Raw genomic sequence first — 14,909 nt, forward strand, 5'->3', positions numbered from 1 at the left:
CTTAATTACAGTCAGTGGATTAATCTCTAAGGGAAAAAAATTGTAATTAGCTCTTTGAAATGTGCCACTTTTTCTTCTGGGCTTTCAGAGTTTGTCATTGTGTCTGTTTGTCCTTCTGAAAGACTAGAAAAAAGGTAATTCTGCACAGCTTTTATGTTCATTTTTCACCCCAAGCCAGAGATGCAAATGACAGCCTGACTTCATAAACATTTTCAGTTGATCTTGAAGAAACTGTTGTTTCCTCAGTTTTTTTCTTAAGTCCTGCTTGCTGCTTCCCGTGGGGGTATTCTTTTTAGCAGTGGCCACTTTTGGTCCTGCAGCCAAGGCTGCAAAAGGCTTTTGGTGTCTCTTTGGACTCATTTTCCCCTTCATGAGAGTAACAAGGAAAGCTTGGGGTTTGACTGTGCCATTTCAAGCTGTTCATGTGATGGCATGAGTTGTAACCACCCATCAGTGATCGATGGAAAGGCAATAAACCCAGTGCCTTGTAGTCTATCATTTATGTTCATGTTCAAGTAGGTTTGAAGGTGAGCAGGAGTGCTGGGGAGAAAATCTAAAGTCAGAACAAAGCATCACAAGAGATTTCAGTGAATTCTGATTTCTCACAGGTGGGAATTACGCACAGGTTTAAAAATCACCTTGCTAAATGAGAATGTGTCCAGCAAAGACACATCAAGCTCTCTTAATTATAGCAGTCATTGCATGCAGTCATGTCCCTGATACACAGCACCTTTGCTGTTGAGTTTGCACATATGTAAGCTAATTTTCCAGACATGTACATTGGGGTACATCACATTTGGCAGGCAAGATCAAGCCCTTTATGTGTACACATTGGCAGTGTATCAGGAAGAAGAATAAAAAGAGAAAATGAAATATGCTCCTATGGGGGAGCAAGCATGGAAGGATCCTTCAAGATGTATATCCCTTAATCCTTCTGCCTAATATTTCATCATTCCTCAACAGTGTAGTAAAGCCATCCCTTCATTAAGACTCTCAGTCCTAGGGAAGGTGACCCGAACTCCCCTTCCATCCATTTGAATCTTGCTCTGACAGCCAGTGACTGCTTAATTATTAATATGAAATATTTGATGGTAGATAGAGCAGCTGAACCCAGTTTAATGTATGCTCAGGGCAACTCTCTAAAGCTGAAATCAGCCATTCTGATGCTTTGGATTTTTCTACTGAAATTTTGCCTTTTGCTTCCTCTTTTACTTCCCTGTCTTTCTTTCTTGTGCCTTTGTGCCTTCATGCTGAGTGTCTTCTTTCATCTCAGCGATGAACTTACAGGTCTGCATTTTGATTCTATTCCTTTATGTACCGATCAGGCTTAATGGAAAAAAAAAAGAAACAGGACACAAGTCCTATCTTCATCCAAACCCCAGAAATCCAATTTCTTTCTTTCATCTGAAATGGTCAGCCAGTCCAGTGATACACCCTTTGAAACACTGCTCATCTCTGTGTACCCCTAGAGTTTGAGCTGTGTTATTAACCTCAACTGCAAGTGAAATCACATCAACCAGAGTTAAACATGTGCTACATGTGGTAAATACAGGCTTTAGAAGACTTATCTTCTGGCTTAGGGCATGCTTTCAGAATGCAAATCTCCTCTTTAGAATGATTTGCTCACTATGAGATTATGATTTGCTACCTGTGTGCTTTATTGATACACACACGGATTACAGAGATCATAACTACCTGCCCATCCTGGGTGCAGCCACCATTACTTAGAGAACCTGTTGCTTGATCATTCAAAATAGAGGGATATCATCTGTTTGACTCCCATGCAAGCCCTTTATTACTGATTTTTCAAAATAATTTTCCTGTATTGGGTCATGACACATTTGGCTATACCACCTTCATTTTCTTGTTTGGGTAACATCTTCTGTGCTGATCAAGAGAATCCACTTTAGTTAATGCTCCTCCCCTTCACTTGCAGTGAATATGTTTTTCCACCTTCTTGCATTTTGCCCTTTTGAGAGTTATGAGCTATGATAATGCACAAAGGTTGTGCCAACATGGTCCAGAATCCAAGCTTAGCCCCACACAAAATCCACCTCCTGACTGACAGGAGCAAACTCCAAAGCACCCCTGATATTATTTCCTTCTCAACATGAGAGTCAGCTCGGTTAAAGCCTCTTTGGAGACTGAGCCACCAGAACATTCAGGAAAATGGAAACCAGCATAGCTACTTCCACATAGTGCTAATATCAAGCATGGCAAAGACACTGGAACTTGGAAAAGCCTGATTGTCTGTTCTTTCTTGCTTACTGTATGGCTGGTACTCATTTTATGATCACCAGAATGTACACAGTAGTTATATGCCTATTATATTACATCCATCCCTCTCTAGGGAAAATGTGAGCATGTATTTGACTGATATTCCATTGCATGTTGTAATTCCAAAGCATGTTCGGGACTTAGCAAGCACCACATAGCAGAAGCAACAAGCCCCATCCCTTGTTTCCCCTCTGCTCATCCAGCAGTCGCACTAAATAATGCACGTTATTTTTCCTGAAGAATCTCTTTAAGCAGCATCATAAACCAGCAGTATTTGCATCGCAGAGATAACCTTTGTTCTACTTAGCATAAAGTAATATTTAGAATCTCCATGTAAAAGCAGAAAGGGAAGTGATTTGGAAAGTATTTTGGAAGAGTTTAGAAAGCAGGATTGAGATTTTACTATTATTATTATTGGAAATGTGAACATTTTCTATCACATTAACTGACTCTACAGCGATTTATTTTGCTGCTATCATAAAGGGAGGTAATGAACCATGAAGTTTCTTCAGGAAATTGCCAGCATCTGCCTGCAAATAATTTTCAAACACGTGAGCCATGAAGGAAGAACACAGTGATTCAAAGAAAATTGCTTGTCCTCATTGTAAAGGGAAACCCGTCAGTGTCATTGGCATTGAACATGTTCCAGGAGAAGGGTCTGGTTTGAAGACATGTCACTGGTATGTAACAAAGGAAAATTTAGATGCATGTTAGTCATCCCACAGATAAGATTATCTCCTTTGAAAACATGTGTTTCCATAGATGGATAATCATAGTGAAAGGGTAATCAATAAAATGAAAAGAAATTCAACAGCCTGCTTTTTATTCTCTTAGGGATCTCACTTTTAAAAACAATTATTTCTCTGTTATCTGTGACACCTCCTTTGTTCCTCACAGTAGGTGTCTAACACTAAATCAAAACTGAAACCCATATCTAATCAAAGATAATAGGAAATTTAAAAGATTTCCTTATCAGTTGCAAACACATACAGCATCAGGTAGTAGTTACCTCGGATTAGGAAGCTTTCTGGGTGTGATTCACAGACAGAATTTACCTCATATCTCTCTAGATTTGGTGACAAACATGGTACTGAAGAGTGAAGCAACATCCTCAGGTTGTGATATGCTGGAAATCTGTGGGAAATGGATTCTCCATGCCTAGAGTCTTTTGTTTATGGTGCAAGGGGAATATAAAACACAACCCCTTATACGTGAGGCATGTTATTCACAATATTAGTGGATGCAATTGACTGTGCAGGGTACCGGGCAGTAAAAAGTCAAACTAATCTATGCTTTAATCTTTTAAAGTTTCCCAGTGATAGAAAAGTTGTACATTTCCTCTATTCAAGTTTTCATTTTATACAGTTAGCACATCTATCACTCCCTCTCTTGGGTCTTTTCAATCTTGATGTAATAAGAAAAAGATGGGGTTTATATGTTGGGTTTTTTCTCTTTACTGACATATAATTAAAAATATCTCAGACTTTGTTATGACTTCACACAAAACTGGTCATTGATATTTCTCTGACTAGGAGAAAGCTGGTGTTTGTCTTCATACCATGTTCACTAGCCAGAGAAATGTCTCGCTACACTTATCACAAGCAGAGTTAGAATTCATTGATTTACTCATTTTCCCCTGTGCTCATAACTTTAACAGCTGAGCATTTCATAACTTTTGAATAGATTTTTCTCTGAAATATATTGGTGAGGTAAAGAAATTTTATTTACTTCCATTTTAGTAGTGAAGAACTAAGGCAATGAGAGATTAAGTGACTTGTCACAGGTCGCAGAGGAATCCAATAATGTACCAAGGAACAAAGACCAGACCTCTTTAGTATCAGTCCAGTGCCTTAGTCACAAGAACATCTTTCTTCTCCTTTCTCCCTTAATAACCTCTAACTCATTTCTTCCAGGGATCCTGTATCTTGCAGCAGTTTGTGTCTCTGTTCACAGCTTGTTTGCTTTTACTGTAATCCCATAAAACTCTACATCCTTATGGTGCTTTCAAAAACATTTTATATTTATTTCTGATATCAATAAAACAATCACAGTATTCTTGAAGTAGCATTATAGCAAAGCCAGCATGAAACAGATGGAACAAATAAAATGAGGTGATGAAATGCCACTCTGATAATAGTGAGAAGACAGCACATTGCTAACAACACTCACAGTCTGCTGCTTCTCCACTTTGTGTGTAAAAAAGCTTTGTTAACAGAAGTCATAACTAGTTATTTACCAGTATTATGGTTAGGGTTGCTTTTACTTGGTTTTCAGCTGGGAGAAGGACATGCAGAGTACGTATCAGTAGCATAAAAATTGCAGAAATACCTGGTTTCAGTTATGCACTGTAGCAGAATTTCCTTGGCTGGGAAGAAGAGGAGAGCTTGCAGTGCTTAGACAAAGAGGAGAAACACAGTATTTTTTATATATCTTAATAGATGACTATCCCATTTTCTAGTCTCGCTGAAAAACTAATAAAGTGTAGCAGTCAATGGGTAAATGCATGGTGTTCACAAAGGTCTCTGGAGTCAGAAACAGTTCCAGTTACAGTCATTTGACTCCTGGTGAAGTCAATGGGACAGGCTCTCCAGTGGGCTGCTAAGTTATTTCTCCAGTGCATGGTTGATACAAATCATCCCCATTTCAGAAGTGACCTAACATCCGATTTGCACTGATATCAGTGAGTAAGCAATGCTAAAAACCATGAAGAATTTGAAGGCAGAATTTATCTAATTGAAGGCAGAATTCCTCCTTCTTTAACTGAATCAAGACATTTTCAACATGGTCATAGGTTAGAAAAAGGGTCCATTCTGTATCTGATCTGGAATTCTTGAGGACACCCATGTCCTAGCTCCCCAAAATCCTTATTGTGTTTGCATTCAGTATGAGCATAGGCTGCTGCAGCTTACAAATTCTGCATGTCCTTCTAGTAACAATCTTGGGCTCTTTCTAAGAAACACTGTAAGTCTTCTCATCCAGCCAGCTCTGACCGTGCAACACAGTTGTGGAGGCTGCTGGCAGGGGAGAGTCTGCCACACAAGGCACAAAGACAATGGCCATTCTCCTCATCAGCACTAGCACAGCCCTAAACAGGCTCAGAAAACCATCTGAGTACTCCCTTGCTTTGATTAGTTTTCATCTCACCCCGATTTTCAGGGTGAATAGCAGGGTTCTTCAGCAAATTAGGCCCCAACAGTGGCAGCCAAAACTATCTTGAAGGAAGGTCTAAACTCAGCTGGGATATTTAGAATTAAATCGTTCCCACTTACCTTTTTTAGCACACATTCAAAGTTTCAAAACAATGAAGGGTAGATTTGTGTGTTGTTCTAGCTCACATATGTAACCTGTGTCTCAGGGAGAAATATTGCAATGCTTGCTCCCAAAAAAAGCACCAAAGGTAGTTTCATTCAGCTCCCTCAGTCCTACCCATGTACTTCCACTGGAACAAGGGGTGGAATAAGAAATTCTCCCAGATTTACAGAAATTATGTACACGCCAACCCTGTCAACCACTTTCATCTCAACCTGGCACCCAGCAGGAGCCAACTCAGTGAATGGGACAAAAAGATGAAGTGCTGGAACTACTGAAATTTCAGTATTTTGCAACTGGCAGAAGGATTCTCAGGGAGGAAAATGTGACAGAACCAACTGTTTTCTCCAGCCTTTTTCAAGATTGCTCTTGATAGAAAACTGGTCCAGAAATTAGCAGTGGCAGCCCTGGAATAGATGAGCATCCACACAGCTCATCCCATGGCAGGGAAGGGTGTTTTGCACAGCGCTGCTGAAGGAACGACCCCTGGTATGTCACTACTTGCAGATGCTATGTCAAAATCCATCAGAGAAAACCTTGGCCCTTGACTTCAAAAACCATATTTTTGGAGAATATGAATATTCATGTTTGTTAATCAAAGTTAGGAAAGATGGATGAGTTAGCCAGCTACTCTGGTAATGAATCTGTAACAGTCAGTTTTCAGGAAGTGCCATGGGTTTTTAGCAGAAAAGTCTAGAAACTATTAAAAAACCCAAAACCCCCATATAATTGGAAACACTAGTGTTGAGAGTGATAGCTTTCTCTCGTTATGCTATAAAATAGAGAAACTTGTCTTTACATGAATTTCCAGTAACCTCTGTTTTTCTTGCTCTTTTATACATGCTGTCCTCATAATATTTTTATAGGATGCGACAAAGAAACTATTTCAATAAAGCTTTTCTTTCTTCATGTACTGAGGAACTATAACTTTTCATTTAGTCTTTTAAGATATGACACATCTTTTGACACTTTCTGACTCCCAGTACAAGGCAAAGGCAACTTCTGAGCTTGTGTTTTGGTTTTCCTTCTCCTTTTGATCTGTTTAGCTGAGCCCTTGTCAGATGAGGAAGAATTTTTAACCCATATATTTCTGGATGCTGAAAAAAAGATTTGCTTTCATTAACACCAGGACTGCTGCAGTTAAGAGCTGCAGCAGACTTCTCTTTTCCACTACACAGGACTGGACTCTGTTTATACTTTAGTTCTTCCTCCATTTGTCTATAATGTCCCACTTCTCAAAGTTTTCCAATCATAAGTTCCCTTTAATAATGTTCTTATTTACTACTCTTTATGACCATGGCTATTGGCCTTGATCAATAACATAATCCCCATCTGCCCTACAGATATCACTAACTTCACAGATAAAGATAAGCTTACTGCTCTTTCCCTTCCTTGGCCCATACTCACTTTCCCATCTACTTCTGAGCAAAATCCACAAATACTCTAGTTGTCATTAATTTTTTTTTTAATTTTACTTTCTCCACTAATATTTACATTGGCCATTTGGGATCTTTAAGACTGAAATACTGAAATTAAATTCTCATACTTTTTCATATGAATATGCTCCTACAAAGGCTAATAAGGAGTAAGCTAATTTGCATATTCAGGTAAGAAAAATTAAAAAATCAAATATCCTTGCATGAATATACAATAACAAACATAACACTTTTTGCAACTGAATCTGGGCTTGATAGGTTCATTTTTCAGTCAGGTTAACATCAAGACAACATTTTGCCCAGTCACGCCCATATTCATCTAGAGAATTTAGCCCTCAGCCAATTCAGATATAATTATTATTATTTCCTCCTACTTCCCTTTAAAGTACTGTAGGTATGCTTTGCTTTGAAAAGAGCTGGCGATTTTTTTCCCATGAAATACATAAAATAATCCACTACTTAGAGCACTTGCATCTTTTCACTCTACACAGCACATGTGGTTCTCATGACAAAAGAAAGGAAGAGATTATTTTTCTCTCCATTTTAATTAATCTGTTTTGTACCAAAGCTGTAAAAAAAAGGCAAAGATAACTTAGTCAAATGTTTTTTTCTCTCATGACCTTCTTGGTGATGAGTAAAAATGGAAATCACTTGGAATCAGAGGCTGGGCAAGGTAGTGAACTAGTTGTGCATTTTTACAGGTTTGTCTCACTGCTAGTTCACATTGGACATATAAATTAAGTTTGCAGTCCCATCCTGAGCCTCAGCTGTACAAATCGCAAGCTCCAAGAGGGCAATGCTGTAAGTCACTCTCGCAGGCAGCCAAGGGAGGCTGGTGGCTGCAGGTGCTGTGTTTCAGCCCTGGTCCTTAGGTCAGGTAGTCTTGGTGTTTCCTACCAGCTCTTCATTCAGGTCCACTCTCACCTCCTCCCTCACCTGCCAGCCCAACTCACTTCCAAAAATGCCCACTCCTCTCCTTAAAAAAAGACTGCTTTAATAGATAAACTGGACACAGAGCCTAGAAGAAGCCACCTGTGATGGTTAAAATGAGGGATTTATGAGCAGCTGACAGGAGGAAAGTATCTGACGATCTTAAATTGCTCTTCCAGCTAATATCATTGTTAGTGATAACAATATTTAAAAAATCAAATGCCTCACTGAAATTTCACATTGTACTGCTCTATCACGCTGAACTGAGGCAAAAAAAACCTTTATAAGAAATTCCAGAGCCTTAAAGGCTCTTTCAAGGCGGGAGCTGATGTAGTAGAAGAGTGTGGTGCTGTGAACTTTAGAGATGTTGCCTCCAGGACAACACTGGGGGAGCTTTCACACAGAAGTGTTAGAAATTCTGCCCAAACTAGCTCAGCACAAGTAAACTGTAAATAGATAGTAATTCAGAGGGAGAGAGGGAGCAAACAGCCAAAGATAATAAGATAAACAATACATAATTATTCAAATAGATTAAACATAAATAAAGCTGCATGTGTGTCTCTGTAGGCCCTCCAGGTCATTACAGAATTAAGGACACAATTAACAAGGATTAAGACATTTTCAAGAAGCTGAATTTATTATTTACATTTGTTCTCACCGTAGTGAGGGATTTGGAAATTTATTGAAATGATGAGTGTGCAATTATAAAGATAAAAATTTCTGAAAAAGAGGTACTGGAGCAATTTGAGAAAACCCAAGCTGATGAAGTTAAAAGAATTCAGGAGTATTCAGAAGCTAAACTTTAAAACAGAGCAACTGACAAGAGACTGCAATGTGGAAAAACAAGGATGTTTTCCAAGAATAAAGAATTTCTCTCTTCAAAAATATGAGACTGAAAGAAACATAGGCAAGGTCAACCCCAGTGCTGAGGATGTTTACTGTGTGCAAACACAGACATGGTTAATTTGGATCAGGCCAGCTGGGCTGCAGCTCTCTCCCTCAAACACTGCAAAAGAGTACCAGTGAATTAAGGAAGCAGAAAATGTCAGTGGGTTTTCAAAATCCTTTGACAGAGCTCCACGTAGCAGAGCAATGGATCAAATGACAAATTGTGGATTAGTATGCCGCGTTATAAATGGATTAAGCAATAGGAAACAAATAATCTCAGTACAGTTCTGCACAACAATAATAAATGCTAAACTCCCAGTGTCTAAAGGTTAAACCTTCATGTCTTCCCTTTTCCATTACATTTGCTCATCATGAGGTGTTGTGAAGAAATTGCCCGAAGAAAAAGGGGAACATTTGCCTTCAGGAAAGCTGGGTTCTCCTTGCCTCCACCACCCCTGGGATGACAATGCTAGGCTGAAGAGTCATGCCAAAGTTCATGCTCATACATTAGCTATCCTAATTTCTTACTATCACTCTTACTATGAGGGACGTTATTTCACTCATTGCTGGCTGTGATTTTTCTTCTGCTATGTCATCCTGCCACCTCAGATCCTGATCTGGAAAGTGGAGCAGGAGAAACACAGAATGCCCTGGATCTGGTGCTGTACCTGGAATGATTTTTCACAATGATTTAGAGAGAAATGACAACGTGTCACTGAATTTATGCAAACACTGCTAAGACTGAAGACCAGCATAAATTATGGAAGATGGCAAGCAATTTCAGTAGATCGCACATATACACTCCAGGCATGTAAAATGTAGTCTGAAGAATACAAAATAACATGCTCATAGGTGAAATAACAGTTTCTTGACATGAAATGACATTCTCTTCATTTGGTGGTTTCAGAAAAATCCAGTACAGGTTGCAGAAGGCACTCCTCCCACCTCTTTCAGGACACAAGTAATGACACTTAAGCAAATAAAATAGCATGAGCCAAGCTAGATAAACAGACCAACACACAACAGGCAGTTTCAGACCTCTGTATTTGGCAGGCTGGATCCTCTGCATGGATATCATTGCTAAATGAGGGTTCTGATTTGGGTTTTGTTCTGTTTTTGCCATAGTTGAAGCAACAGCTGAAGAGATCCTGGGAAAGCTGATGGAAACAGAGGCATAGCTGACATTAAGTATGGAGAAAGCATGAAGGGAAATGGTCACATATGCCCACCCTCACTGCTCGTACAGGTAGCTTGCTCCCAGCCCTCCCTACACTCCCAACTTTCCCAGTGCCTCTGCCTCACACAGAAGGGGCTCAAAAGGTTCAAGAGTTCCTGTTTCTAAGCCTGCAATAAGCCACTAGACTCCTAATCTTTTCTTCACAGTCTGAGCCCACTACCAGACCCCCTGTCCCCTCTGCTCCCCCCTTCCCCACTGCACCAACCTGCCTCTCTTCCTTGTATTTACAGCACCACACCTCACTGAAACGCAGAGGTGCTGCCAGAGCTACAGTTGTGCCCCAGGTCAGAGGCTGGTGAGCCCCCACACCAGGGAGCATCAAGCAGGTAGAGCATCTTCTTATGGGGTGCCAGACTGAGACAGAGGTGCCTCTGCTGGACTCTCAAGGCAGCGGGTCCATGCCAATTCAGGGTGCTTTGCCTTGTCCCCAGCCTCTCATTCCCACTCCTCCTTTGTGCCTGTCCTGGTCTTGGCTGATCTGGTCAGCTGGTTTAGGAAGTTAAGCTAGCAGAAGACTAATCCTGCAAAGAAACGTGTGGCCACTTCAGCTCCCAAACGAGCTTACTGCAACACCAGTGCCTGCCTAATGGGCAAGTAGTGGGCGAGAGATCTGAAAACTCCACCAGAGGTGAGGACAAAATGGCAGTGGTGCCATGAGAGCTGTTTGGAGCCGTCTTGTAAGTACACCCTTAGGCGACAGTCTGCTTGCCACCATCAAAACTGCAGCTTGTCTGCATCTGTGCAGCAATGACAGCCTCAGGCCATGAAGGGAAAACTTTGGGGTAAAAACCTACAGACTTTGGGCACCTCTTTGTTTAGGAGGCACCTCTCTATTCAGGAGCTCAGGGTCACACCTTTAGGCTTGAGCGCTTAGGCCCCATGGGGAGTAGTTAAGTCTTTTTTGGATTTCCTTTACTTTCTGGTATTGCTGTTAAGGTCCATGTGCCATATTTAAATAGCCATCTTGTGATATACCTAGAAGAAAACCACATGCAATGGAGAGAGTGCAGAGAGGATTATCGCTTTGCTGAAATGGAACCAGGATCACGCTGCAGTGATGCTCAAGGTCATGTAAGGTCATGAAAGGATGATTTGAAAGCGTTGCTTGCATTCTTGCTTAGGACAGAAGAAAATCTGGACTATGCTGGGAAGGAGAGGGAGTCTCACAGGCATCGCATGTTTTCACAGAGCAGCCTAAGCAGAACTCCTTTTATTTCATGAGGAAATACTGAAAGAGCAGAAAGAAGCTGGAACCATTGCTGGCTTCCATGAACCTTCCATCTGCCCTGTCCCCCTGCCTGCCACTGCCCTTTGCAACAGTGGGAAGGAGGCAGCGTGGCCAGGCAGCATCCTCTGACTGCGGGCAGACCTCTCCAGTACAGAGGTGAGACACTGAGAGAAACCTGTCCAAACCTCCTAGAAGAATAGAAAGCGGGAGCCACTGCCCAATGACAGCAAAAGAAATCTACCCAAAGCAATTGTTTAGCAAGTGGGGGCTGGGAGAGAATTAACTGCTTTAGCTGGAGAGGGCTCAAGGGGAAGGGAGCAGTAGCTTGGGTATTTTTCATCTAGACAATTAGGTCTGATCCTCAGGGCAGTGGGTGTTAGGCCAAGGCTCGAAAACTTCCCCTAAACTAGCAAAGCACAAAGCTTCCATGCAGTGTATGCTCAGCCCCAAGAACTTCCTGGTAACTCTCAGGTTATTGAGGCAGATTGTTGATTAGAATCCAAGAGAGGATTAGAAACTCTTTTAAGCATAAATAGTATTTGCAACTGTGTGAGTTAAGCAAACGAATACAAGGGAAATCAAACCTCGTGCTTCAGGGCATAAACTGCTCTCTTGTGAGTCAGGATCAACCTTTTTTTTCTTCTACACATAGCATCTCATAATTAGCTAGGTGCTTGCTGTGGTTTTGATTTGCTCTGAAGCATCACTTACTGGCCGCTGCCAGAGGCGGGATGCTGGGCTAGATAGACCCGTGATGTGTTTCTGTAGGGCAACCCTTTTGTTCCCATATCAGCAAAGCTTTGTGGGAAAGCTTTAGTGATTGATGTCTTCAGCAGCTCCTGGTCTTGCCGAACATTGTCCTCTCATTTCCATAGGCACTAAAGTCACTCTGAATTGCTACAGAAATAAAAAGGCACAGTTGCAGGAAGGGTTATTTTTCTACATGGTGCAGATAGAATTTATTTAGTAAATACAAAGATGCTTTTAGGACCTGTATGGGTAACTTTTTGCTAGTAAGAAATTAATTATTTTCTCTATTCCATTTCAGATGCAAAGAAGTCGCAAACTTCCAGACGGTTTTGTATATTGAAAAATACGTATTTCTGTGTGTGTGTGTGTGTGTATACACATACATTTCTGCATATATATATAAATATAAGTTTTCCAATAAAAAGGTTTGAATTACTAGCATTTCCTTACAAATTAAAGGCAGGCAAGGACCAGTACTGCAGGTGACAGAGCATGCACTAACAAAGTCTGCTTCTCCATGCTGACTCTTTGATGTACCTCATCTTTGCCCCGAAGGAATTTCATTATCCTATGGTGAGCTGGTAATGAAATCTGTACTCAGAATCAAGCCTTCATAAAAAATGATATCTTGACTCTTTGTTCTGTACAGACTAGCTGTGTGTGGCAGGAATATGTTTCTATTTGTGGGTGATCTGAGTGTACTTTGAATACTGATCACCAGATAAAAAGGATAGAGATCTAATTTGACAAAATACTGAATTGCTCTATCTTGCTTTATCTAACAAAATTTTGATGCTTATTATTGTGATGAATATTTGGGGCAATACTTATAATGTTCAGCATGTGTGAGAAAAATCTCTCTGTGGAGAACTGAATGGAGTGTCAAAGACCCTGATTTATAAAGAGTGCAGAGGGCTCTTAAGTACTATTTTTAGAACAATGCCGCAACAGATTTACACACAGAGAAAAACGCTTCTCTACAGTCACTTAGGAGCAAAGTAGCATTTCACTGCATAATAATGAGGAATTAATTGCTCTTTGTCATCACTTTTTATGCAAATTGCCATAGAACATTTGCCCAATGTGCATTTTACCTTTTAACAAAGAAAGTAGTCATGACAAACTAGACCAAATTTCATAAGCTAAAGACAAAGTAGGCTGTACCATACATAAATTGCAGCTAGCAAGTCTATTCCTTTGAGGAACTCTATCAACTTCCTATGAAAGTCCACTAAAAAAAAAAAAAAGAAGAAGAAGAAAAAGAAAAAGGCTTCTTGGCCTACATGTCTAGTTAAATTAAATTAAGTTCAATTATTAGACAAGTGACATTTCTGCTCATAGAATTTGCTTGTCGCTCTTTTCAGCTCATGTTTATTTTTTTCATTTTGTTTGACATAATCACCATATATCACCAATTTTTTGTTTCCTTGCTGGTTGTTAAGAAATGTGTTTCTGACTTATATTTAAAAACAACAACAACAACAACAAAAAAAAAACCCAAACCCCAAAAAAACAACAAAAAAAACCATTATCAGCCTTGTGTTTCATGTATGTTTTCACAACATCTTCATTTAGACTAAACAGACAATTCTTCAGAGAAAATCGGAACTGAAACAGTTACGGAATAGCTTTTCCTCACACTCTAAGAAAGAGGAATACATAATAAATCATCTTTCTTCTACACAAAGCTTTAATTTTTTAGTCATTCTGCAACTGACATTGAAAATGTGATGCAAAAATTAACTAGATGGCAGACTGGGTGAAAATGTAGACATCTTAATGGATTGAACTGTGTCAAAGCGTTTTGTCCAGAAACACCTCAACATGTTTTCTTTTTCCTGAGAAACATAGGAAGGATATCAGTGCACCAGGAGTTTCTGTCTTGCACGTGCAATGAATTCATTCAGTGAACCAGCAGGTCTTTTCAATCTCTAGTTTCTACCAACTTCAAACATAATAGCGAGTTCCAACAGACTCCCTTTTCTATTCATAAGCTATTCACTGCAAACCTTTATAGTTTGCAACTTCAAGTTAACATAGCAAAGAGCAGTTTTAAATCACTCCCGTAATCAGGGGTCACAATTATTTGCTGCAGCTACCAAAAAAATCCCATACCACATGCTGCAAGCCAATGCACTTTGCTTTCACCTATAAGACAGAAAAATAACATTCTTAACCTCTGCCTTAAGTGTTAACACTTCAGCAACACTATCTATTCATCAAAAAACAGATGAATGAAGCTTATAAATCCTTCTGCATGGAAAGAGCCATCTTCATCCTTACAGAAATATATTTTCTGTCCTTGCTTAAGGTGCCTTCTTGAAAAAAGCAAAAGGAATGGATGTAAGATGTAAATGAATCAAACAGATAATCATGTGAGTGGAAACCCACAGCTTTATTGGGATCCAAGTTTTTGGTTAGTATTAGAGCTGAAAGCAAAATAAACTGTCCCTGCAAAAGCCCAAACCTCCAACACACACACATCTCCACACAGACACACACACCCCCACATACCCCCTCAGAATCGCAGAGTGTCAGGGATTTAACCTGCAATAACAATTCCAAAATACTCCAATAGCTTCTCCAAGGCCATCAGAGGCAGGGAGACCCACCATGCCAATAGGGCCAGAGTGTGCCTACTGAGTGCCAGTATATCTGCATTCTCTCTGTTTTCCATCAGCACTCCCACCAGTCCTTCTCCAGCCACTGTTCAGCCAGAAGCCATCTCCAACCTTCACAAGCCTTCTTATGCTTCACTCACGTTTCAGCTTCATAAAACACACATTATTATTAAACTACACGACAATCAGACTTGCCTCTTAAATTTTATGTTCCCACCTGTTGCTGTGTCACT

The sequence above is a fragment of the Neopelma chrysocephalum genome, unplaced genomic scaffold (assembly GCF_003984885.1).
Source record: "Neopelma chrysocephalum unplaced genomic scaffold, ASM398488v2 Primary Assembly neopelma1_23b, whole genome shotgun sequence".
Classification (NCBI taxonomy): domain Eukaryota; kingdom Metazoa; phylum Chordata; class Aves; order Passeriformes; family Pipridae; genus Neopelma; species Neopelma chrysocephalum.